This window comes from Salvelinus fontinalis, chromosome 28 (genome assembly GCF_029448725.1).
Source record: "Salvelinus fontinalis isolate EN_2023a chromosome 28, ASM2944872v1, whole genome shotgun sequence".
In the NCBI taxonomy this organism is placed as follows: domain Eukaryota; kingdom Metazoa; phylum Chordata; class Actinopteri; order Salmoniformes; family Salmonidae; genus Salvelinus; species Salvelinus fontinalis.
In genome coordinates this window covers 42,080,499-42,100,813 of record NC_074692.1, presented here as the reverse complement: position 1 = coordinate 42,100,813, position 20,315 = coordinate 42,080,499, and the positions used below count along the sequence as shown (strand labels likewise).

The 20,315-nt window shown below is 36.5% G+C and overlaps 40 non-coding genes across 40 annotated transcripts; all 40 read right to left on the bottom strand.

Annotated features, from left to right (window-relative positions):
- Window positions 1–293: 293 nt before the first annotated feature.
- On the bottom strand, window positions 294–405 carry trnal-caa (transfer RNA leucine (anticodon CAA)). The gene is made up of 2 exons: window positions 368–405; window positions 294–339 (listed from the first exon to the last, which is right to left on the bottom strand). It is a non-coding gene; the product is annotated as a tRNA-Leu (tRNA).
- A 347-nt stretch (window positions 406–752) lies between these two features.
- Window positions 753–864, bottom strand: trnal-caa (transfer RNA leucine (anticodon CAA)). The gene is made up of 2 exons: window positions 827–864; window positions 753–798 (listed from the first exon to the last, which is right to left on the bottom strand). It is a non-coding gene; the product is annotated as a tRNA-Leu (tRNA).
- Window positions 865–1,211: 347 nt separating this feature from the next.
- trnal-caa (transfer RNA leucine (anticodon CAA)) lies at window positions 1,212–1,323 on the bottom strand. The gene is made up of 2 exons: window positions 1,286–1,323; window positions 1,212–1,257 (listed from the first exon to the last, which is right to left on the bottom strand). It is a non-coding gene; the product is annotated as a tRNA-Leu (tRNA).
- A 345-nt stretch (window positions 1,324–1,668) lies between these two features.
- On the bottom strand, window positions 1,669–1,780 carry trnal-caa (transfer RNA leucine (anticodon CAA)). Its single transcript has 2 exons — window positions 1,743–1,780; window positions 1,669–1,714 (listed from the first exon to the last, which is right to left on the bottom strand). It is a non-coding gene; the product is annotated as a tRNA-Leu (tRNA).
- A 347-nt stretch (window positions 1,781–2,127) lies between these two features.
- trnal-caa (transfer RNA leucine (anticodon CAA)) lies at window positions 2,128–2,239 on the bottom strand. The gene is made up of 2 exons: window positions 2,202–2,239; window positions 2,128–2,173 (listed from the first exon to the last, which is right to left on the bottom strand). It is a non-coding gene; the product is annotated as a tRNA-Leu (tRNA).
- A 345-nt stretch (window positions 2,240–2,584) lies between these two features.
- trnal-caa (transfer RNA leucine (anticodon CAA)) lies at window positions 2,585–2,696 on the bottom strand. Its single transcript has 2 exons — window positions 2,659–2,696; window positions 2,585–2,630 (listed from the first exon to the last, which is right to left on the bottom strand). It is a non-coding gene; the product is annotated as a tRNA-Leu (tRNA).
- A 347-nt stretch (window positions 2,697–3,043) lies between these two features.
- Window positions 3,044–3,155, bottom strand: trnal-caa (transfer RNA leucine (anticodon CAA)). Its single transcript has 2 exons — window positions 3,118–3,155; window positions 3,044–3,089 (listed from the first exon to the last, which is right to left on the bottom strand). It is a non-coding gene; the product is annotated as a tRNA-Leu (tRNA).
- Window positions 3,156–3,502: 347 nt separating this feature from the next.
- trnal-caa (transfer RNA leucine (anticodon CAA)) lies at window positions 3,503–3,614 on the bottom strand. Its single transcript has 2 exons — window positions 3,577–3,614; window positions 3,503–3,548 (listed from the first exon to the last, which is right to left on the bottom strand). It is a non-coding gene; the product is annotated as a tRNA-Leu (tRNA).
- A 348-nt stretch (window positions 3,615–3,962) lies between these two features.
- trnal-caa (transfer RNA leucine (anticodon CAA)) lies at window positions 3,963–4,074 on the bottom strand. The gene is made up of 2 exons: window positions 4,037–4,074; window positions 3,963–4,008 (listed from the first exon to the last, which is right to left on the bottom strand). It is a non-coding gene; the product is annotated as a tRNA-Leu (tRNA).
- A 347-nt stretch (window positions 4,075–4,421) lies between these two features.
- On the bottom strand, window positions 4,422–4,533 carry trnal-caa (transfer RNA leucine (anticodon CAA)). Its single transcript has 2 exons — window positions 4,496–4,533; window positions 4,422–4,467 (listed from the first exon to the last, which is right to left on the bottom strand). It is a non-coding gene; the product is annotated as a tRNA-Leu (tRNA).
- Window positions 4,534–4,878: 345 nt separating this feature from the next.
- Window positions 4,879–4,990, bottom strand: trnal-caa (transfer RNA leucine (anticodon CAA)). The gene is made up of 2 exons: window positions 4,953–4,990; window positions 4,879–4,924 (listed from the first exon to the last, which is right to left on the bottom strand). It is a non-coding gene; the product is annotated as a tRNA-Leu (tRNA).
- A 347-nt stretch (window positions 4,991–5,337) lies between these two features.
- trnal-caa (transfer RNA leucine (anticodon CAA)) lies at window positions 5,338–5,449 on the bottom strand. Its single transcript has 2 exons — window positions 5,412–5,449; window positions 5,338–5,383 (listed from the first exon to the last, which is right to left on the bottom strand). It is a non-coding gene; the product is annotated as a tRNA-Leu (tRNA).
- Window positions 5,450–5,796: 347 nt separating this feature from the next.
- On the bottom strand, window positions 5,797–5,908 carry trnal-caa (transfer RNA leucine (anticodon CAA)). The gene is made up of 2 exons: window positions 5,871–5,908; window positions 5,797–5,842 (listed from the first exon to the last, which is right to left on the bottom strand). It is a non-coding gene; the product is annotated as a tRNA-Leu (tRNA).
- A 347-nt stretch (window positions 5,909–6,255) lies between these two features.
- trnal-caa (transfer RNA leucine (anticodon CAA)) lies at window positions 6,256–6,367 on the bottom strand. The gene is made up of 2 exons: window positions 6,330–6,367; window positions 6,256–6,301 (listed from the first exon to the last, which is right to left on the bottom strand). It is a non-coding gene; the product is annotated as a tRNA-Leu (tRNA).
- A 345-nt stretch (window positions 6,368–6,712) lies between these two features.
- trnal-caa (transfer RNA leucine (anticodon CAA)) lies at window positions 6,713–6,824 on the bottom strand. The gene is made up of 2 exons: window positions 6,787–6,824; window positions 6,713–6,758 (listed from the first exon to the last, which is right to left on the bottom strand). It is a non-coding gene; the product is annotated as a tRNA-Leu (tRNA).
- Window positions 6,825–7,171: 347 nt separating this feature from the next.
- trnal-caa (transfer RNA leucine (anticodon CAA)) lies at window positions 7,172–7,283 on the bottom strand. The gene is made up of 2 exons: window positions 7,246–7,283; window positions 7,172–7,217 (listed from the first exon to the last, which is right to left on the bottom strand). It is a non-coding gene; the product is annotated as a tRNA-Leu (tRNA).
- Window positions 7,284–7,628: 345 nt separating this feature from the next.
- Window positions 7,629–7,740, bottom strand: trnal-caa (transfer RNA leucine (anticodon CAA)). The gene is made up of 2 exons: window positions 7,703–7,740; window positions 7,629–7,674 (listed from the first exon to the last, which is right to left on the bottom strand). It is a non-coding gene; the product is annotated as a tRNA-Leu (tRNA).
- An 806-nt stretch (window positions 7,741–8,546) lies between these two features.
- On the bottom strand, window positions 8,547–8,658 carry trnal-caa (transfer RNA leucine (anticodon CAA)). The gene is made up of 2 exons: window positions 8,621–8,658; window positions 8,547–8,592 (listed from the first exon to the last, which is right to left on the bottom strand). It is a non-coding gene; the product is annotated as a tRNA-Leu (tRNA).
- A 345-nt stretch (window positions 8,659–9,003) lies between these two features.
- trnal-caa (transfer RNA leucine (anticodon CAA)) lies at window positions 9,004–9,115 on the bottom strand. The gene is made up of 2 exons: window positions 9,078–9,115; window positions 9,004–9,049 (listed from the first exon to the last, which is right to left on the bottom strand). It is a non-coding gene; the product is annotated as a tRNA-Leu (tRNA).
- An 804-nt stretch (window positions 9,116–9,919) lies between these two features.
- trnal-caa (transfer RNA leucine (anticodon CAA)) lies at window positions 9,920–10,031 on the bottom strand. Its single transcript has 2 exons — window positions 9,994–10,031; window positions 9,920–9,965 (listed from the first exon to the last, which is right to left on the bottom strand). It is a non-coding gene; the product is annotated as a tRNA-Leu (tRNA).
- Window positions 10,032–10,378: 347 nt separating this feature from the next.
- Window positions 10,379–10,490, bottom strand: trnal-caa (transfer RNA leucine (anticodon CAA)). Its single transcript has 2 exons — window positions 10,453–10,490; window positions 10,379–10,424 (listed from the first exon to the last, which is right to left on the bottom strand). It is a non-coding gene; the product is annotated as a tRNA-Leu (tRNA).
- Window positions 10,491–10,837: 347 nt separating this feature from the next.
- Window positions 10,838–10,949, bottom strand: trnal-caa (transfer RNA leucine (anticodon CAA)). The gene is made up of 2 exons: window positions 10,912–10,949; window positions 10,838–10,883 (listed from the first exon to the last, which is right to left on the bottom strand). It is a non-coding gene; the product is annotated as a tRNA-Leu (tRNA).
- A 345-nt stretch (window positions 10,950–11,294) lies between these two features.
- trnal-caa (transfer RNA leucine (anticodon CAA)) lies at window positions 11,295–11,406 on the bottom strand. Its single transcript has 2 exons — window positions 11,369–11,406; window positions 11,295–11,340 (listed from the first exon to the last, which is right to left on the bottom strand). It is a non-coding gene; the product is annotated as a tRNA-Leu (tRNA).
- A 347-nt stretch (window positions 11,407–11,753) lies between these two features.
- Window positions 11,754–11,865, bottom strand: trnal-caa (transfer RNA leucine (anticodon CAA)). Its single transcript has 2 exons — window positions 11,828–11,865; window positions 11,754–11,799 (listed from the first exon to the last, which is right to left on the bottom strand). It is a non-coding gene; the product is annotated as a tRNA-Leu (tRNA).
- Window positions 11,866–12,210: 345 nt separating this feature from the next.
- trnal-caa (transfer RNA leucine (anticodon CAA)) lies at window positions 12,211–12,322 on the bottom strand. Its single transcript has 2 exons — window positions 12,285–12,322; window positions 12,211–12,256 (listed from the first exon to the last, which is right to left on the bottom strand). It is a non-coding gene; the product is annotated as a tRNA-Leu (tRNA).
- A 347-nt stretch (window positions 12,323–12,669) lies between these two features.
- On the bottom strand, window positions 12,670–12,781 carry trnal-caa (transfer RNA leucine (anticodon CAA)). Its single transcript has 2 exons — window positions 12,744–12,781; window positions 12,670–12,715 (listed from the first exon to the last, which is right to left on the bottom strand). It is a non-coding gene; the product is annotated as a tRNA-Leu (tRNA).
- Window positions 12,782–13,126: 345 nt separating this feature from the next.
- On the bottom strand, window positions 13,127–13,238 carry trnal-caa (transfer RNA leucine (anticodon CAA)). The gene is made up of 2 exons: window positions 13,201–13,238; window positions 13,127–13,172 (listed from the first exon to the last, which is right to left on the bottom strand). It is a non-coding gene; the product is annotated as a tRNA-Leu (tRNA).
- A 347-nt stretch (window positions 13,239–13,585) lies between these two features.
- trnal-caa (transfer RNA leucine (anticodon CAA)) lies at window positions 13,586–13,697 on the bottom strand. Its single transcript has 2 exons — window positions 13,660–13,697; window positions 13,586–13,631 (listed from the first exon to the last, which is right to left on the bottom strand). It is a non-coding gene; the product is annotated as a tRNA-Leu (tRNA).
- Window positions 13,698–14,042: 345 nt separating this feature from the next.
- On the bottom strand, window positions 14,043–14,154 carry trnal-caa (transfer RNA leucine (anticodon CAA)). The gene is made up of 2 exons: window positions 14,117–14,154; window positions 14,043–14,088 (listed from the first exon to the last, which is right to left on the bottom strand). It is a non-coding gene; the product is annotated as a tRNA-Leu (tRNA).
- A 347-nt stretch (window positions 14,155–14,501) lies between these two features.
- trnal-caa (transfer RNA leucine (anticodon CAA)) lies at window positions 14,502–14,613 on the bottom strand. The gene is made up of 2 exons: window positions 14,576–14,613; window positions 14,502–14,547 (listed from the first exon to the last, which is right to left on the bottom strand). It is a non-coding gene; the product is annotated as a tRNA-Leu (tRNA).
- A 348-nt stretch (window positions 14,614–14,961) lies between these two features.
- On the bottom strand, window positions 14,962–15,073 carry trnal-caa (transfer RNA leucine (anticodon CAA)). The gene is made up of 2 exons: window positions 15,036–15,073; window positions 14,962–15,007 (listed from the first exon to the last, which is right to left on the bottom strand). It is a non-coding gene; the product is annotated as a tRNA-Leu (tRNA).
- Window positions 15,074–15,419: 346 nt separating this feature from the next.
- On the bottom strand, window positions 15,420–15,531 carry trnal-caa (transfer RNA leucine (anticodon CAA)). Its single transcript has 2 exons — window positions 15,494–15,531; window positions 15,420–15,465 (listed from the first exon to the last, which is right to left on the bottom strand). It is a non-coding gene; the product is annotated as a tRNA-Leu (tRNA).
- An 804-nt stretch (window positions 15,532–16,335) lies between these two features.
- Window positions 16,336–16,447, bottom strand: trnal-caa (transfer RNA leucine (anticodon CAA)). The gene is made up of 2 exons: window positions 16,410–16,447; window positions 16,336–16,381 (listed from the first exon to the last, which is right to left on the bottom strand). It is a non-coding gene; the product is annotated as a tRNA-Leu (tRNA).
- Window positions 16,448–16,794: 347 nt separating this feature from the next.
- trnal-caa (transfer RNA leucine (anticodon CAA)) lies at window positions 16,795–16,906 on the bottom strand. Its single transcript has 2 exons — window positions 16,869–16,906; window positions 16,795–16,840 (listed from the first exon to the last, which is right to left on the bottom strand). It is a non-coding gene; the product is annotated as a tRNA-Leu (tRNA).
- Window positions 16,907–17,251: 345 nt separating this feature from the next.
- Window positions 17,252–17,363, bottom strand: trnal-caa (transfer RNA leucine (anticodon CAA)). The gene is made up of 2 exons: window positions 17,326–17,363; window positions 17,252–17,297 (listed from the first exon to the last, which is right to left on the bottom strand). It is a non-coding gene; the product is annotated as a tRNA-Leu (tRNA).
- Window positions 17,364–17,711: 348 nt separating this feature from the next.
- On the bottom strand, window positions 17,712–17,823 carry trnal-caa (transfer RNA leucine (anticodon CAA)). Its single transcript has 2 exons — window positions 17,786–17,823; window positions 17,712–17,757 (listed from the first exon to the last, which is right to left on the bottom strand). It is a non-coding gene; the product is annotated as a tRNA-Leu (tRNA).
- Window positions 17,824–18,626: 803 nt separating this feature from the next.
- trnal-caa (transfer RNA leucine (anticodon CAA)) lies at window positions 18,627–18,738 on the bottom strand. The gene is made up of 2 exons: window positions 18,701–18,738; window positions 18,627–18,672 (listed from the first exon to the last, which is right to left on the bottom strand). It is a non-coding gene; the product is annotated as a tRNA-Leu (tRNA).
- A 347-nt stretch (window positions 18,739–19,085) lies between these two features.
- Window positions 19,086–19,197, bottom strand: trnal-caa (transfer RNA leucine (anticodon CAA)). Its single transcript has 2 exons — window positions 19,160–19,197; window positions 19,086–19,131 (listed from the first exon to the last, which is right to left on the bottom strand). It is a non-coding gene; the product is annotated as a tRNA-Leu (tRNA).
- Window positions 19,198–19,544: 347 nt separating this feature from the next.
- On the bottom strand, window positions 19,545–19,656 carry trnal-caa (transfer RNA leucine (anticodon CAA)). Its single transcript has 2 exons — window positions 19,619–19,656; window positions 19,545–19,590 (listed from the first exon to the last, which is right to left on the bottom strand). It is a non-coding gene; the product is annotated as a tRNA-Leu (tRNA).
- A 345-nt stretch (window positions 19,657–20,001) lies between these two features.
- trnal-caa (transfer RNA leucine (anticodon CAA)) lies at window positions 20,002–20,113 on the bottom strand. Its single transcript has 2 exons — window positions 20,076–20,113; window positions 20,002–20,047 (listed from the first exon to the last, which is right to left on the bottom strand). It is a non-coding gene; the product is annotated as a tRNA-Leu (tRNA).
- Window positions 20,114–20,315: the final 202 nt, after the last annotated feature.

Here is a 20,315-nt window from a genome sequence, read left to right as displayed (position 1 = left end):
ATATGTCTGACGGAAAATTGCAGATCTTAAGATACAAAGAACGGAAAAGAAAAAAATGTATAAAGGTGATGAAAGATATAGTAAAAAACATTTTTTTAAAGGAATTTAGTAACTTTTTGAATTCTAAACTAGGCATATGATGACCTGTATCGAACCATTATTCCCGTTTCATGTGTTTTCTGTTCTCAGATTATGACATCTGTAAATTCTTAATCACTGTTCATGCGTTTTCCTTTCACCATTTGGAGAATTTCTCGGTGTTGACCAAAAGCTACTTTTTTAGGCAAAAGATGTGTCAGAAGAGGGATTTGAACCCTCGCCTCCAGTCGGAGACCAGAATATCCTTGTAACCAGGAAGGTTTCTCACCTTGAGTCTGGCGCCTTAGACCACTCGGCCATCCTGACTGCTATGAAGCCATAAAATTCATATTTTTCCACGATTCTGTAACATAAAGTCTGATATGTCTGACGGAAAATTGCAGATCTTAAGATACAAAGAACGGAAAAGAAAAAAATGTATAAAGGTAATGAAAGATATAGTAAAAAACATTTTTTTAAAGGAATTGAGTAACTTTTTGAATTCTAAACTAGGCATATGATGACCTGTATCGAACCATTATTCCCGTTTCATGTGTTTTCTGTTCTCAGATTATGACATCTATAAACTCTTAATCACTGTTCATGCGTTTTCCTTTCACCATTTGGAGAATTTCTCGGTGTTGACCAAAAGCTACTTTTTTAGGCAAAAGCTGTGTCAGAAGAGGGATTTGAACCCTCGCCTCCAGTCGGAGACCAGAATACCCTTGTAACCAGGAAGGTTTCTCACCTTGAGTCTGGCGCCTTAGACCACTCGGCCATCCTGACAGCTATGAAGCCATAAAATTCATATTTTTTCACGATTCTGTAACATAAAGTCTGATATGTCTGATGGAAAATTGCAGATCTTATGATACAAAGAACGGAAAAGAAAAAAATGTATAAAGGTAATGAAAGATATAGTAAAAAACATTTTTTTAAAGGAATTTAGTAACTTTTTGAATTCTAAACTAGGCATATGATGACCTGTATCGAACCATTATTCCCGTTTCATGTGTTTTCTGTTCTCAGATTATGACATCTGTAAACTCTTAATCACTGTTCATGCGTTTTCCTTTCACCATTTGGAGAATTTCTCGGTGTTGACCAAAAGCTACTTTTTTAGGCAAAAGATGTGTCAGAAGAGGGATTTGAACCCTCGCCTCCAGTCGGAGACCAGAATACCCTTATAACCAGGAAGGTTTCTCACCTTGAGTCTGGCGCCTTAGACCACTCGGCCATCCTGACAACTATGAAACCTTAATATTAATATGTTTTTCAGGATTCTGTAACATAAAGTCTGATATGTCTAATGGAAACATGCAGAACTGAAGATACAAAGAACAGACAACAAAAAAATGCCAAAAGCAAATGAAAGATAGAGTAAAAACATTTTTTAAGGAAATTGAAGAAGTGAGTGAATTCTAAGCTAGGCATATGATGACCTGTATCGAACGATTATTCACGTTTCATGTGTTTTCTGTTCTCAAATTATGACATCTATCAAACTATTAATCACTGTTCATGTGTTTCCCTTTCAACCTTTGGAGAAATTCTCGGTGTTGACAAAAATATACTTTTTTAGGCAAGTGCTGTCAGAAGAGGGATTTGAACCCTCGCCTCCAGTCGGAGACCAGAATACCCTTATAACCAGGAAGGTTTCTCACCTTGAGTCTGGCGCCTTAGACCACTCGGCCATCCTGACAGCTATGAAGCCATAAAATTCATATTTTTTCACGATTCTGTAACATAAAGTCTGATATGTCTGATGGAAAATTGCAGATCTTAAGATACAAAGAACGGAAAAGAAAAAAATGTATAAAGGTAATGAAAGATATAGTGAAAAACATTTTTTTAAAGGAATTGAGTAACTTTTTGAATTCTAAACTAGGCATATGATGACCTGTATCGAACCATTATTCCAGTTTCATGTGTTTTCTGTTCTCAGATTATGACATCTATAAACTCTTAATCACTGTTCATGCGTTTTCCTTTCACCATTTGGAGAATTTCTCGGTGTTGACCAAAAGCTACTTTTTTAGGCAAAAGATGTGTCAGAAGAGGGATTTGAACCCTCGCCTCCAGTCGGAGACCAGAATACCCTTATAACCAGGAAGGTTTCTCACCTTGAGTCTGGCGCCTTAGACCACTCGGCCATCCTGACAACTATGAAACCTTAATATTAATATGTTTTTCAGGATTCTGTAACATAAAGTCTGATATGTCTGATGGAAACATGCAGAACTGAAGATACAAAGAACAGACAACAAAAAAATGCCAAAAGCAAATGAAAGATAGAGTAAAAACATTTTTGAAGGAAATTGAAGAAGTGAGTGAATTCTAAGCTAGGCATATGATGACCTGTATCGAACGATTATTCACGTTTCATGTGTTTTCTGTTCTCAAATTATGACATCTATCAAACTATTAATCACTGTTCATGTGTTTCCCTTTCAACCTTTGGAGAAATTCTCGGTGTTGACAAAAATACACTTTTTTAGGCAAGTGCTGTCAGAAGAGGGATTTGAACCCTCGCCTCCAGTCAGAGACCAGAATACCCTTACATCCAAGAAGGTTTCTCACCTTGAGTCTGGCGCCTTAGACCACTCGGCCATCCTGACAGCTATGAAGCCATAAAATTCATATTTTTTCACGATTCTGTAACATAAAGTCTGATATGTCTGATGGAAAATTGCAGATCTTAAGATACAAAGAACGGAAAAGAAAAAAATGTATAAAGGTAATGAAAGATATAGTAAAAAACATTTTTTTAAAGGAATTTAGTAACTTTTTGAATTCTAAACTAGGCATATGATGACCTGTATCGAACCATTATTCCCGTTTCATGTGTTTTCTGTTCTCAGATTATGACATCTGTAAATTCTTAATCACTGTTCATGCGTTTTCCTTTCACCATTTGGAGAATTTCTCGGTGTTGACCAAAAGCTACTTTTTTAGGCAAAAGATATTTCAGAAGAGGGATTTGAACCCTCGCCTCCAGTCGGAGACCAGAATATCCTTGTAACCAGGAAGGTTTCTCACCTTGAGTCTGGCGCCTTAGACCACTCGGCCATCCTGACAGCTATGAAGCCATAAAATTCATATTTTTTCACGATTCTGTAACATAAAGTCTGATATGTCTGATGGAAAATTGCAGATCTTAAGATACAAAGAACGGAAAAGAAAAAAATGTATAAAGGTAATGAAAGATATAGTGAAAAACATTTTTTTAAAGGAATTGAGTAACTTTTTGAATTCTAAACTAGGCATATGATGACCTGTATCGAACCATTATTCCAGTTTCATGTGTTTTCTGTTCTCAGATTATGACATCTATAAACTCTTAATCACTGTTCATGCGTTTTCCTTTCACCATTTGGAGAATTTCTCGGTGTTGACCAAAAGCTACTTTTTTAGGCAAAAGATGTGTCAGAAGAGGGATTTGAACCCTCGCCTCCAGTCGGAGACCAGAATACCCTTATAACCAGGAAGGTTTCTCACCTTGAGTCTGGCGCCTTAGACCACTCGGCCATCCTGACAGCTATGAAGCCATAAAATTCATATTTTTTCACGATTCTGTAACATAAAGTCTGATATGTCTGATGGAAAATTGCAGATCTTAAGATACAAAGAACGGAAAAGAAAAAAATGTATAAAGGTAATGAAAGATATAGTGAAAAACATTTTTTTAAAGGAATTGAGTAACTTTTTGAATTCTAAACTAGGCATATGATGACCTGTATCGAACCATTATTCCACGTTTCATGTGTTTTCTGTTCTCAGATTATGACATCTATAAACTCTTAATCACTGTTCATGCGTTTTCCTTTCACCATTTGGAGAATTTCTCGGTGTTGACCAAAAGCTACTTTTTTAGGCAAAAGATGTGTCAGAAGAGGGATTTGAACCCTCGCCTCCAGTCGGAGACCAGAATACCCTTATAACCAGGAAGGTTTCTCACCTTGAGTCTGGCGCCTTAGACCACTCGGCCATCCTGACAGCTATGAAGCCATAAAATTCATATTTTTTCACGATTCTGTAACATAAAGTCTGATATGTCTGATGGAAAATTGCAGATCTTAAGATACAAAGAACGGAAAAGAAAAAAATGTATAAAGGTAATGAAAGATATAGTGAAAAACATTTTTTTAAAGGAATTGAGTAACTTTTTGAATTCTAAACTAGGCATATGATGACCTGTATCGAACCATTATTCCAGTTTCATGTGTTTTCTGTTCTCAGATTATGACATCTATAAACTCTTAATCACTGTTCATGCGTTTTCCTTTCACCATTTGGAGAATTTCTCGGTGTTGACCAAAAGCTACTTTTTTAGGCAAAAGATGTGTCAGAAGAGGGATTTGAACCCTCGCCTCCAGTCGGAGACCAGAATACCCTTATAACCAGGAAGGTTTCTCACCTTGAGTCTGGCGCCTTAGACCACTCGGCCATCCTGACAACTATGAAACCTTAATATTAATATGTTTTTCAGGATTCTGTAACATAAAGTCTGATATGTCTGATGGAAACATGCAGAACTGAAGATACAAAGAACAGACAACAAAAAAATGCCAAAAGCAAATGAAAGATAGAGTAAAAACATTTTTGAAGGAAATTGAAGAAGTGAGTGAATTCTAAGCTAGGCATATGATGACCTGTATCGAACGATTATTCACGTTTCATGTGTTTTCTGTTCTCAAATTATGACATCTATCAAACTATTAATCACTGTTCATGTGTTTCCCTTTCAACCTTTGGAGAAATTCTCGGTGTTGACAAAAATACACTTTTTTAGGCAAGTGCTGTCAGAAGAGGGATTTGAACCCTCGCCTCCAGTCAGAGACCAGAATACCCTTACATCCAAGAAGGTTTCTCACCTTGAGTCTGGCGCCTTAGACCACTCGGCCATCCTGACAGCTATGAAGCCATAAATTTCATATTTTTTCACGATTCTGTAACATAAAGTCTGATATGTCTGATGGAAAATTGCAGATCTTAAGATACAAAGAACGGAAAAGAAAAAAATGTATAAAGGTAATGAAAGATATAGTAAAAAACATTTTTTTAAAGGAATTGAGTAACTTTTTGAATTCTAAACTAGGCATATGATGACCTGTATCGAACCATTATTCCCGTTTCATGTGTTTTCTGTTCTCAGATTATGACATCTATAAACTCTTAATCACTGTTCATGCGTTTTCCTTTCACCATTTGGAGAATTTCTCGGTGTTGACCAAAAGCTACTTTTTTAGGCAAAAGATGTGTCAGAAGAGGGATTTGAACCCTCGCCTCCAGTCAGAGACCAGAATACCCTTACATCCAGGAAGGTTTCTCACCTTGAGTCTGGCGCCTTAGACCACTCGGCCATCCTGACAGCTATGAAGCCATAAAATTCATATTTTTTCACGATTCTGTAACATAAAGTCTGATATGTCTGATGGAAAATTGCAGATCTTAAGATACAAAGAACGGAAAAGAAAAAAATGTATAAAGGTAATGAAAGATATAGTGAAAAACATTTTTTTAAAGGAATTGAGTAACTTTTTGAATTCTAAACTAGGCATATGATGACCTGTATCGAACCATTATTCCAGTTTCATGTGTTTTCTGTTCTCAGATTATGACATCTATAAACTCTTAATCACTGTTCATGCGTTTTCCTTTCACCATTTGGAGAATTTCTCGGTGTTGACCAAAAGCTACTTTTTTAGGCAAAAGATGTGTCAGAAGAGGGATTTGAAACCTCGCCTCCAGTCGGAGACCAGAATATCCTTGTAACCAGGAAGGTTTCTCACCTTGAGTCTGGCACCTTAGACCACTCGGCCATCCTGACAGCTATGAAGCCATAAAATTCATATTTTTTCACGATTCTGTAACATAAAGTCTGATATGTCTGATGGAAAATTGCAGATCTTAAGATACAAAGAACGGAAAAGAAAAAAATGTATAAAGGTAATGAAAGATATAGTGAAAAACATTTTTTTAAAGGAATTGAGTAACTTTTTGAATTCTAAACTAGGCATATGATGACCTGTATCGAACCATTATTCCAGTTTCATGTGTTTTCTGTTCTCAGATTATGACATCTATAAACTCTTAATCACTGTTCATGCGTTTTCCTTTCACCATTTGGAGAATTTCTCGGTGTTGACCAAAAGCTACTTTTTTAGGCAAAAGATGTGTCAGAAGAGGGATTTGAACCCTCGCCTCCAGTCGGAGACCAGAATACCCTTATAACCAGGAAGGTTTCTCACCTTGAGTCTGGCGCCTTAGACCACTCGGCCATCCTGACAACTATGAAACCTTAATATTAATATGTTTTTCAGGATTCTGTAACATAAAGTCTGATATGTCTGATGGAAACATGCAGAACTGAAGATACAAAGAACAGACAACAAAAAAATGCCAAAAGCAAATGAAAGATAGAGTAAAAACATTTTTGAAGGAAATTGAAGAAGTGAGTGAATTCTAAGCTAGGCATATGATGACCTGTATCGAACGATTATTCACGTTTCATGTGTTTTCTGTTCTCAAATTATGACATCTATCAAACTATTAATCACTGTTCATGTGTTTCCCTTTCAACCTTTGGAGAAATTCTCGGTGTTGACAAAAATATACTTTTTTAGGCAAGTGCTGTCAGAAGAGGGATTTGAACCCTCGCCTCCAGTCAGAGACCAGAATACCCTTACATCCAAGATGGTTTCTCACCTTGAGTCTGGCGCCTTAGACCACTCGGCCATCCTGACAGCTATGAATCCATAAATTTCATATTTTTTCACGATTCTGTAACATAAAGTCTGATATGTCTGATGGAAAATTGCAGATCTTAAGATACAAAGAACGGAAAAGAAAAAAATGTATAAAGGTAATGAAAGATATAGTGAAAAACATTTTTTTAAAGGAATTGAGTAACTTTTTGAATTCTAAACTAGGCATATGATGACCTGTATCGAACCATTATTCCAGTTTCATGTGTTTTCTGTTCTCAGATTATGACATCTATAAACTCTTAATCACTGTTCATGCGTTTTGCTTTCACCATTTGGAGAATTTCTCGGTGTTGACCAAAAGCTACTTTTTTAGGCAAAAGATGTGTCAGAAGAGGGATTTGAAACCTCGCCTCCAGTCGGAGACCAGAATACCCTTATAACCAGGACGGTTTCTCACCTTGAGTCTGGCGCCTTAGACCACTCGGCCATCCTGACAACTATGAAACCTTAATATTAATATGTTTTTCAGGATTCTGTAACATAAAGTCTGATATGTCTGATGGAAACATGCAGAACTGAAGATACAAAGAACAGACAACAAAAAAATGCCAAAAGCAAATGAAAGATAGAGTAAAAACATTTTTGAAGGAAATTGAAGAAGTGAGTGAATTCTAAGCTAGGCATATGATGACCTGTATCGAACGATTATTCACGTTTCATGTGTTTTCTGTTCTCAAATTATGACATCTATCAAACTATTAATCACTGTTCATGTGTTTCCCTTTCACCATTTGGAGAAATTCTCGGTGTTGACAAAAATATACTTTTTTAGACAAGTGCTGTCAGAAGAGGGATTTGAACCCTCGCCTCCAGTCAGAGACCAGAATACCCTTACATCCAGGAAGGTTTCTCACCTTGAGTCTGGCGCCTTAGACCACTCGGCCATCCTGACTGCTATGAAGCCATAAAATTCATATTTTTCCACGATTCTGTAACATAAAGTCTGATATGTCTGACGGAAAATTGCAGATCTTAAGATACAAAGAACGGAAAAGAAAAAAATGTATAAAGGTAATGAAAGATATAGTAAAAAACATTTTTTTAAAGGAATTGAGTAACTTTTTGAATTCTAAACTAGGCATATGATGACCTGTATCGAACCATTATTCCCGTTTCATGTGTTTTCTGTTCTCAGATTATGACATCTATAAACTCTTAATCACTGTTCATGCGTTTTCCTTTCACCATTTGGAGAATTTCTCGGTGTTGACCAAAAGCTACTTTTTTAGGCAAAAGCTGTGTCAGAAGAGGGATTTGAACCCTCGCCTCCAGTCGGAGACCAGAATACCCTTGTAACCAGGAAGGTTTCTCACCTTGAGTCTGGCTCCTTAGACCACTCGGCCATCCTGAAAGCTAAGAAGCCATAAAATTCATATTTTTTCACGATTCTGTAACATAAAGTCTGATATGTCTGATGGAAAATTGCAGATCTTAAGATACAAAGAACGGAAAAGAAAAAAATTTATAAAGGTAATGAAAGATATAGTGAATCTTTTTTTTTTAAAGGAATTGAGTAACTTTTTGAATTCTAAACTAGGCATATGATGACCTGTATCGAACCATTATTCCAGTTTCATGTGTTTTCTGTTCTCAGATTATGACATCTATAAACTCTTAATCACTGTTCATGCGTTTTCCTTTCACCATTTGGAGAATTTCTCGGTGTTGACCAAAAGCTACTTTTTTAGGCAAAAGATGTGTCAGAAGAGGGATTTGAAACCTCGCCTCCAGTCGGAGACCAGAATACCCTTATAACCAGGAAGGTTTCTCACCTTGAGTCTGGCGCCTTAGACCACTCGGCCATCCTGACAACTATGAAACCTTAATATTAATATGTTTTTCAGGATTCTGTAACATAAAGTCTGATATGTCTGATGGAAACATGCAGAACTGAAGATACAAAGAACAGACAACAAAAAAATGCCAAAAGCAAATGAAAGATAGAGTAAAAACATTTTTGAAGGAAATTGAAGAAGTGAGTGAATTCTAAGCTAGGCATATGATGACCTGTATCGAACGATTATTCACGTTTCATGTGTTTTCTGTTCTCAAATTATGACATCTATCAAACTATTAATCACTGTTCATGTGTTTCCCTTTCAACCTTTGGAGAAATTCTCGGTGTTGACAAAAATATACTTTTTTAGGCAAGTGCTGTCAGAAGAGGGATTTGAACCCTCGCCTTCAGTCAGAGACCAGAATACCCTTACATCCAAGAAGGTTTCTCACCTTGAGTCTGGCGCCTTAGACCACTCGGCCATCCTGACAGCTATGAAGCCATAAATTTCATATTTTTTCACGATTCTGTAACATAAAGTCTGATATGTCTGATGGAAAATTGCAGATCTTAAGATACAAAGAACGGAAAAGAAAAAAATGTATAAAGGTAATGATAGATATAATGAAAAACATTTTTTTAAAGGAATTTAGTAACTTTTTGAATTCTAAACTAGGCATATGATGACCTGTATCGAACCATTAATCCAGTTTCATGTGTTTTCTGTTCTCAGATTATGACATCTATAAACTCTTAATCACTGTTCATGCGTTTTCCTTTCACCATTTGGAGAATTTCTCGGTGTTGACCAAAAGCTACTTTTTTAGGCAAAAGATGTGTCAGAAGAGGGATTTGAAACCTCGCCTCCAGTCGGAGACCAGAATACCCTTATAACCAGGAAGGTTTCTCACCTTGAGTCTGGCGCCTTAGACGACTCGGCCATCCTGACAACTATGAAACCTTAATATTAATATGTTTTTCAGGATTCTGTAACATAAAGTCTGATATGTCTGATGGAAACATGCAGAACTGAAGATACAAAGAACAGACAACAAAAAAATGCCAAAAGCAAATGAAAGATAGAGTAAAAACATTTTTGAAGGAAATTGAAGAAGTGAGTGAATTCTAAGCTAGGCATATGATGACCTGTATCGAACGATTATTCACGTTTCATGTGTTTTCTGTTCTCAAATTATGACATCTATCAAACTATTAATCACTGTTCATGTGTTTCCCTTTCAACCTTTGGAGAAATTCTCGGTGTTGACAAAAATATACTTTTTTAGACAAGTGCTGTCAGAAGAGGGATTTGATCCCTCGCCTCCAGTCAGAGACCAGAATACCCTTACATCCAGGAAGGTTTCTCACCTTGAGTCTGGCGCCTTAGACCACTCGGCCATCCTGACTGCTATGAAGCCATAAAATTCATATTTTTCCACGATTCTGTAACATAAAGTCTGATATGTCTGACGGAAAATTGCAGATCTTAAGATACAAAGAACGGAAAAGAAAAAAATGTATAAAGGTAAAGAAAGATATAGTAAAAAACATTTTTTTAAAGGAATTGAGTAACTTTTTGAATTCTAAACTAGGCATATGATGACCTGTATCGAACCATTATTCCCGTTTCATGTGTTTTCTGTTCTCAGATTATGACATCTATAAACTCTTAATCACTGTTCATGCGTTTTCCTTTCACCATTTGGAGAATTTCTCGGTGTTGACCAAAAGCTACTTTTTTAGGCAAAAGATGTGTCAGAAGAGGGATTTGAACCCTCGCCTCCAGTCGGAGACCAGAATACCCTTGTAACCAGGAAGGTTTCTCACCTTGAGTCTGGCGCCTTAGACCACTCGGCCATGCTGACAGCTAAGAAGCCATAAAATTCATATTTTTTCACGATTCTGTAACATAAAGTCTGATATGTCTGATGGAAAATTGCAGATCTTAAGATACAAAGAACGGAAAAGAAAAAAATGTATAAAGGTAATGAAAGATATAGTGAAAAACATTTTTTTAAAGGAATTGAGTAACTTTTTGAATTCTAAACTAGGCATATGATGACCTGTATCGAACCATTATTCCAGTTTCATGTGTTTTCTGTTCTCAGATTATGACATCTATAAACTCTTAATCACTGTTCATGCGTTTTCCTTTCACCATTTGGAGAATTTCTCGGTGTTGACCAAAAGCTACTTTTTTAGGCAAAAGATGTGTCAGAAGAGGGATTTGAACCCTCGCCTCTAGTCGGAGACCAGAATACCCTTACATCCAGGAAGGTTTCTCACCTTGAGTCTGGCGCCTTAGACCACTCGGCCATCCTGACAACTATGAAACCTTAATATTAATATGTTTTTCAGGATTCTGTAACATAAAGTCTGATATGTCTGATGGAAACATGCAGAACTGAAGATACAAAGAACAGACAACAAAAAAATGCCAAAAGCAAATGAAAGATAGAGTAAAAAATTTTTTGAAGGAAATTGAAGAAGTGAGTGAATTATAAGCTAGGCATATGATGACCTGTATCGAACGATTATTCACGTTTCATGTGTTTTCTGTTCTCAAATTATGACATCTATCAAACTATTAATCACTGTTCATGTGTTTCCCTTTCAACCTTTGGAGAAATTCTCGGTGTTGACAAAAATATACTTTTTTAGGCAAGTGTTGTCAGAAGAGGGATTCGAACCCTCGCCTCCAGTCAGAGACCAGAATACCCTTACATCCAAGAAGGTTTCTCACCTTGAGTCTGGCGCCTTAGACCACTCGGCCATCCTGACAGCTATGAAGCCATAAATTTCATATTTTTTCACGATTCTGTAACATAAAGTCTGATATGTCTGATGGAAAATTGCAGATCTTAAGATACAAAGAACGGAAAAGAAAAAAATGTATAAAGGTAATGAAAGATATAGTGAAAAACATTTTTTTAAAGGAATTGAGTAACTTTTTGAATTCTAAACTAGGCATATGATGACCTGTATCGAACCATTATTCCAGATTCATGTGTTTTCTGTTCTCAGATTATGACATCTATAAACTCTTAATCACTGTTCATGCGTTTTCCTTTCACCATTTGGAGAATTTCTCGGTGTTGACCAAAAGCTACTTTTTTAGGCAAAAGATGTGTCAGAAGAGGGATTTGAACCCTCTCCTCCAGTCGGAGACCAGAATACCCTTATAACCAGGAAGGTTTCTCACCTTGAGTCTGGCGCCTTAGACCACTCGGCCATCCTGACAACTATGAAACCTTAATATTAATATGTTTTTCAGGATTCTGTAACATAAAGTCTGATATGTCTGATGGAAACATGCAGAACTGAAGATACAAAGAACAGACAACAAAAAAATGCCAAAAGCAAATGAAAGATAGAGTAAAAACATTTTTGAAGGAAATTGAAGAAGTCAGTGAATTCTAAGCTAGGCATATGATGACCTGTATCGAACGATTATTCACGTTTCATGTGTTTTCTGTTCTCAAATTATGACATCTATCAAACTATTAATCACTGTTCATGTGTTTCCCTTTCAATCTTTGGAGAAATTCTCGGTGTTGACAAAAATATACTTTTTTAGACAAGTTCTGTCAGAAGAGGGCTTTGAACCCTCGCCTCCAGTCAGAGACCAGAATACCCTTACATCCAGGAAGGTTTCTCACCTTGAGTCTGGCGCCTTAGACCACTCGGCCATCCTGACTGCTATGAAGCCATAAAATTCATATTTTTCCACGATTCTGTAACATAAAGTCTGATATGTCTGACGGAAAATTGCAGATCTTAAGATACAAAGAACGGAAAAGAAAAAAATGTTAAAAGGTAATGAAAGATATAGTAAAAAACATTTTTTTAAAGGAATTGAGTAACTTTTTGAATTCTAAACTAGGCATATGATGACCTGTATCGAACCATTATTCCAGTTTCATGTGTTTTCTGTTCTCAGATTATGACATCTATAAACTCTTAATCACTGTTCATGCGTTTTCCTTTCACCATTTGGAGAATTTCTCGGTGTTGACCAAAAGCTACTTTTTTAGACAAAAGATGTGTCAGAAGAGGGATTTGAACCCTCGCCTCTAGTCGGAGACCAGAATACCCTTATAACCAGGAAGGTTTCTCACCTTGAGTCTGGCGCCTTAGACCACTCGGCCATCCTGACAACTATGAAACCTTAATATTAATATGTTTTTCAGGATTCTGTAACATAAAGTCTGATATGTCTGATGGAAACATGCAGAACTGAAGATACAAAGAACAGACAACAAAAAAATGCCAAAAGCAAATGAAAGATAGAGTAAAAAATTTTTTGAAGGAAATTGAAGAAGTGAGTGAATTCTAAGCTAGGCATATGATGACCTGTATCGAACGATTATTCACGTTTCATGTGTTTTCTGTTCTCAAATTATGACATCTATCAAACTATTAATCACTGTTCATGTGTTTCCCTTTCAACCTTTGGAGAAATTCTCGGTGTTGACAAAAATATACTTTTTTAGGCAAGTGTTGTCAGAAGAGGGATTCGAACCCTCGCCTCCAGTCAGAGACCAGAATACCCTTACATCCAAGAAGGTTTCTCACCTTGAGTCTGGCGCCTTAGACCACTCAGCCATCCTGACAGCTATGAAGCCATAAATTTCATATTTTTTCACGATTCTGTAACATAAAGTCTGATATGTCTGATGGAAAATTGCAGATCTTAAGATACAAAGAACGGAAAAGAAAAAAATGTATAAAGGTAATGAAAGATATAGTGAAAAACATTTTTTTAAAGGAATTGAGTAACTTTTTGAATTCTAAACTAGGCATATGATGACCTGTATCGAACCATTATTCCAGATTCATGTGTTTTCTGTTCTCAGATTATGACATCTATAAACTCTTAATCACTGTTCATGCGTTTTCCTTTCACCATTTGGAGAATTTCTCGGTGTTGACCAAAAGCTACTTTTTTAGGCAAAAGATGTGTCAGAAGAGGGATTTGAACCCTCTCCTCCAGTCGGAGACCAGAATACCCTTATAACCAGGAAGGTTTCTCACCTTGAGTCTGGCGCCTTAGACCACTCGGCCATCCTGACAACTATGAAACCTTAATATTAATATGTTTTTCAGGATTCTGTAACATAAAGTCTGATATGTCTGATGGAAACATGCAGAACTGAAGATACAAAGAACAGACAACAAAAAAATGCCAAAAGCAAATGAAAGATAGAGTAAAAACATTTTTGAAGGAAATTGAAGAAGTCAGTGAATTCTAAGCTAGGCATATGATGACCTGTATCGAACGATTATTCACGTTTCATGTGTTTTCTGTTCTCAAATTATGACATCTATCAAACTATTAATCACTGTTCATGTGTTTCCCTTTCAACCTTTGGAGAAATTCTCGGTGTTGACAAAATTATACTTTTTTAGGCAAGTGCTGTCAGAAGAGGGATTTGAACCCTCGCCTCCAGTCAGAGACCAGAATACCCTTACATCCAAGAAGGTTTCTCACCTTGAGTCTGGCGCCTTAGACCACTCGGCCATCGTGACAGCTATGAAGACATAAAATTCATATTTTTTCAAGATTCTGTAACATAAAGTCTGATATGTCTGACGGAAAATTGCAGATCTTAAGATACAAAGAACGGAAAAGAAAAAAATGTTAAAAGGTAATGAAAGATATAGTAAAAAACATTTTTTTAAAGGAATTGAGTAACTTTTTGAATTCTAAACTAGGCATATGATGACCTGTATCGAACCATTATTCCAGTTTCATGTGTTTTCTGTTCTCAGATTATGACATCTATAAACTCTTAATCACTGTTCATGCGTTTTCCTTTCACCATTTGGAGAATTTCTCGGTGTTGACCAAAAGCTACTTTTTTAGGCAAAAGATGTGTCAGAAGAGGGATTTGAACCCTCGCCTCTAGTCGGAGATCAGAATACCCTTATAACCAGGAAGGTTTCTCACCTTGAGTCTGGCGCCTTAGACCACTCGGCCATCCTGACAGCTATGAAGCCATAAAATTCATATTTTTTCAAGATTCTGTAACATAAAGTCTGATATGTCTGACGGAAAATTGCAGATCTTAAGATACAAAGAACGGAAAAGAAAAAAATGTATAAAGGTAATGAAAGATATAGTAAAAAACATTTTTTTAAAGGAATTTCAGTAACTTTTTGAATTCTAAACTAGGCATATGATGACCTGTATCGAACCATTATTCCCGTTTCATGTGATTTCTGTTCTCAGATTATGACATCTATAAACTCTTAATCACTGTTCATGCGTTTTCCTTTCACCATTTGGAGAATTTCTCGGTGTTGACCAAAAGCTACTTTTTTAGGCAAAAGCTGTGTCAGAAGAGGGATTTGAACCCTCGCCTCCAGTCGGAGACCAGAATACCCTTGTAACCAGGAAGGTTTCTCACCTTGAGTCTGGCGCCTTAGACCACTCGGCCATCCTGACAGCTAAGAAGCCATAAGATTCATATTTTTTCACGATTCTGTAACATAAAGTCTGATATGTCTGATGGAAAATTGCAGATCTTAAGATACAAAGAACGGAAAAGAAAAAAATGTATAAAGGTAATGAAAGATATAGTGAAAAACATTTTTTTAAAGGAATTGAGTAACTTTTTGAATTCTAAACTAGGCATATGATGACCTGTATCGAACCATTATTCCAGTTTCATGTGTTTTCTGTTCTCAGATTATGACATCTATCAAACTATTAATCACTGTTCATGTGTTTCCCTTTCAATCTTTGGAGAAATTCTCGGTGTTGACAAAAATATACTTTTTTAGACAAGTTCTGTCAGAAGAGGGCTTTGAACCCTCGCCTCCAGTCAGAGACCAGAATACCCTTACATCCAGGAAGGTTTCTCACCTTGAGTCTGGCGCCTTAGACCACTCGGCCATCCTGACTGCTATGAAGCCATAAAATTCATATTTTTCCACGATTCTGTAACATAAAGTCTGATATGTCTGACGGAAAATTGCAGATCTTAAGATACAAAGAACGGAAAAGAAAAAAATGTTAAAAGGTAATGAAAGATATAGTAAAAAACATTTTTTTAAAGGAATTGAGTAACTTTTTGAATTCTAAACTAGGCATATGATGACCTGTATCGAACCATTATTCCAGTTTCATGTGTTTTCTGTTCTCAGATTATGACATCTATAAACTCTTAATCACTGTTCATGCGTTTTCCTTTCACCATTTGGAGAATTTCTCGGTGTTGACCAAAAGCTACTTTTTTAGGCAAAAGATGTGTCAGAAGAGGGATTTGAACCCTCGCCTCTAGTCGGAGACCAGAATACCCTTATAACCAGGAAGGTTTCTCACCTTGAGTCTGGCGCCTTAGACCACTCGGCCATCCTGAGAACTATGAAACCTTAATATTAATATGTTTTTCAGGATTCTGTAACATAAAGTCTGATATGTCTGATGGAAACATGCAGAACTGAAGATACAAAGAACAGACAACAAAAAAATGCCAAAAGCAAATGAAAGATAGAGTAAAAAATTTTTTGAAGGAAATTGAAGAAGTGAGTGAATTCTAAGCTAGGCATATGATGACCTGTATCGAACGATTATTCACGTTTCATGTGTTTTCTGTTCTCAAATTATGACATCTATCAAACTATTAATCACTGTTCATGTGTTTCCCTTTCAACCTTTGGAGAAATTCTCGGTGTTGACAAAAATATACTTTTTTAGGCAAGTGTTGTCAGAAGAGGGATTCGAACCCTCGCCTCCAGTCAGAGACCAGAATACCCTTACATCCAAGAAGGTTTCTCACCTTGAGTCTGGCGCCTTAGACCACTCGGCCATCCTGACAGCTATGAAGCCATAAATTTCATATTTTTTCACGATTCTGTAACATAAAGTCTGATATGTCTGATGGAAAATTGCAGATCTTAAGATACAAAGAACGGAAAAGAAAAAAATGTATAAAGGTAATGAAAGATATAGTGAAAAACATTTTTTTAAAGGAATTGAGTAACTTTTTGAATTCTAAACTAGGCATATGATGACCTGTATCGAACCATTATTCCAGATTCATGTGTTTTCTGTTCTCAGATTATGACATCTATAAACTCTTAATCACTGTTCATGCGTTTTCCTTTCACCATTTGGAGAATTTCTCGGTGTTGACCAAAAGCTACTTTTTTAGGCAAAAGATGTGTCAGAAGAGGGATTTGAACCCTCTCCTCCAGTCGGAGACCAGAATACCCTTATAACCAGGAAGGTTTCTCACCTTGAGTCTGGCGCCTTAGACCACTCGGCCATCCTGACAACTATGAAACCTTAATATTAATATGTTTTTCAGGATTCTGTAACATAAAGTCTGATATGTCTGATGGAAACATGCAGAACTGAAGATACAAAGAACAGACAACAAAAAAATGCCAAAAGCAAATGAAAGATAGAGTAAAAACATTTTTGAAGGAAATTGAAGAAGTCAGTGAATTCTAAGCTAGGCATATGATGACCTGTATCGAACGATTATTCACGTTTCATGTGTTTTCTGTTCTCAAATTATGACATCTATCAAACTATTAATCACTGTTCATGTGTTTCCCTTTCAACCTTTGGAGAAATTCTCGGTGTTGACAAAAATATACTTTTTTAGGCAAGTGCTGTCAGAAGAGGGATTTGAACCCTCGCCTCCAGTCAGAGACCAGAATACCCTTACATCCAAGAAGGTTTCTCACCTTGAGTCTGGCGCCTTAGACCACTCGGCCATCCTGACAGCTATGAAGCCATAAAATTCATATTTTTTCAAGATTCTGTAACATAAAGTCTGATATGTCTGACGGAAAATTGCAGATCTTAAGATACAAAGAACGGAAAAGAAAAAAATGTATAAAGGTAATGAAAGATATAGTAAAAAACATTTTTTTAAAGGAATTTCAGTAACTTTTTGAATTCTAAACTAGGCATATGATGACCTGTATCGAACCATTATTCCCGTTTCATGTGATTTCTGTTCTCAGATTATGACATCTATAAACTCTTAATCACTGTTCATGCGTTTTCCTTTCACCATTTGGAGAATTTCTCGGTGTTGACCAAAAGCTACTTTTTTAGGCAAAAGCTGTGTCAGAAGAGGGATTTGAACCCTCGCCTCCAGTCGGAGACCAGAATACCCTTGTAACCAGGAAGGTTTCTCACCTTGAGTCTGGCGCTTTAGACCACTCGGCCATCCTGACAGCTAAGAAGCCATAAAATTCATATTTTTTCACGATTCTGTAACATAAAGTCTGATATGTCTGATGGAAAATTGCAGATCTTAAGATACAAAGAACGGAAAAGAAAAAAATGTTAAAAGGTAATGAAAGATATAGTGAAAAACATTTTTTTAAAGGAATTGAGTAACTTTTTGAATTCTAAACTAGGCATATGATGACCTGTATCGAACCATTATTCCAGTTTCATGTGTTTTCTGTTCTCAGATTATGACATCTATAAACTCTTAATCACTGTTCATGCGTTTTCCTTTCACCATTTGGAGAATTTCTCGGTGTTGACCAAAAGCTACTTTTTTAGGCAAAGATGTGTCAGAAGAGGGATTTGAACCGTCGCCTCCAGTCAGACACCAGTATACCCTTATAACCAGGAAGGTTTCTCACCTTGAGTCTGGCGCCTTAGACCACACGGCCATCCTGACAACTATGAAACTTTAATATTAATATGTTTTTCAGGATTCTGTAACATAAAGTCTGATATGTCTAATGGAAACATGCAGAACTGAAGATACAAAGAACAGACAACAAAAAAATGCCAAAAGCAAATGAAAGATAGAGTAAAAACATTTTTTAAGGAAATTGAAGAAGTGAGTGAATTCTAAGCTAGGCATATGATGACCTGTATCGAACGATTATTCACGTTTCATGTGTTTTCTGTTCTCAAATTATGACATCTATCAAACTATTAATCACTGTTCATGTGTTTCCCTTTCAACCTTTGGAGAAATTCTCGGTGTTGACAAAAATATACTTTTTTAGACAGGTGCTGTCAGAAGAGGGATTTGAACCCTCGCCTCCAGTCAGAGACCAGAATACCCTTACATCCAGGAAGGTTTCTCACCTTGAGTCTGGCGCCTTAGACCACTCGGCCATCCTGACTGCTATGACGCCATAAAATTCATATTTTTCCACGATTCTGTAACATAAAGTCTGATATGTCTGACGGAAAATTGCAGATCTTAAGATACAAAGAACGGAAAAGAAAAAAATGTATAAAGGTAATGAAAGATATAGTGAAAAACATTTTTTTAAAGGAATTGAGTAACTTTTTGAATTCTAAACTAGGCATATGATGACCTGTATCGAACCATTATTCCAGATTCATGTGTTTTCTGTTCTCAGATTATGACATCTATAAACTCTTAATCACTGTTCATGCGTTTTCCTTTCACCATTTGGAGAATTTCTCGGTGTTGACCAAAAGCAACTTTTTTAGGCAAACGCTGTGTCAGAAGAGGGATTTGAACCCTCGCCTCCAGTCGGAGACCAGAATAACCTTGTAACCAGGAAGGTTTCTCACCTTGAGTCTAGCGCCTTAGACCACTCGGCCATCCTGACAGCTAAAAAGCCATAAAATTCATATTTTTTCACGATTCTGTAACATAAAGTCTGATATGTCTGATGGAAAATTGCAGATCTTAAGATACAAAGAACGGAAAAGAAAAAAATGTATAAAGGTAATGAAAGATATAGTGAAAAACATTTTTTTAAAGGAATTGAGTAACTTTTTGAATTCTAAACTAGGCATATGATGACCTGTATCGAACCATTATTCCAGTTTCATGTGTTTTCTGTTCTCAGATTATGACATCTATAAACTCTTAATCACTGTTCATGCGTTTTCCTTTCACCATTTGGAGAATTTCTCGGTGTTGACCAAAAGCTACTTTTTTAGGCAAAAGATGTGTCAGAAGAGGGATTTGAACCCTCGCCTCCAGTCGGAGACCAGAATACCCTTATAACCAGGAAGGTTTCTCACCTTGAGTCTGGCGCCTTAGACCACTCGGCCATCCTGACAACTATGTAACCTTAATATTAATATGTTTTTCAGGATTCTGTAACATAAAGTCTGATATGTCTGATGGAAACATGCAGAACTGAAGATACAAAGAACAGACAACAAAAAAATGCCAAAAGCAAATGAAAGATAGAGTAAAAACATTTTTGAAGGAAATTGAAGAAGTGAGTGAATTCTAAGCTAGGCATATGATGACCTGTATCGAACGATTATTCACGTTTCATGTGTTTTCTGTTCTCAAATTATGACATCTATCAAACTATTAATCACTGTTCATGTGTTTCCCTTTCAACCTTTGGAGAAATTCTCGGTGTTGACAAAAATATACTTTTTTAGACAAGTGCTGTCAGAAGAGGGATTTGAACCCTCGCCTCCAGTCAGAGACCAGAATACCCTTTCATCCAGGAAGGTTTCTCACCTTGAGTCTAGCGCCTTAGACCACTCGGCCATCCTGACAGCTAAAAAGCCATAAAATTCATATTTTTTCACGATTCTGTAACATAAAGTCTGATATGTCTGATGGAAAATTGCAGATCTTAAGATACAAAGAACAGACAACAAAAAAATGCCAAAAGCAAATGAAAGATAGAGTAAAAACAGTTTTTAAGGAAATTGAAGAAGTGAGTGAATTCTAAGCTAGGCATATGATGACCTGTAT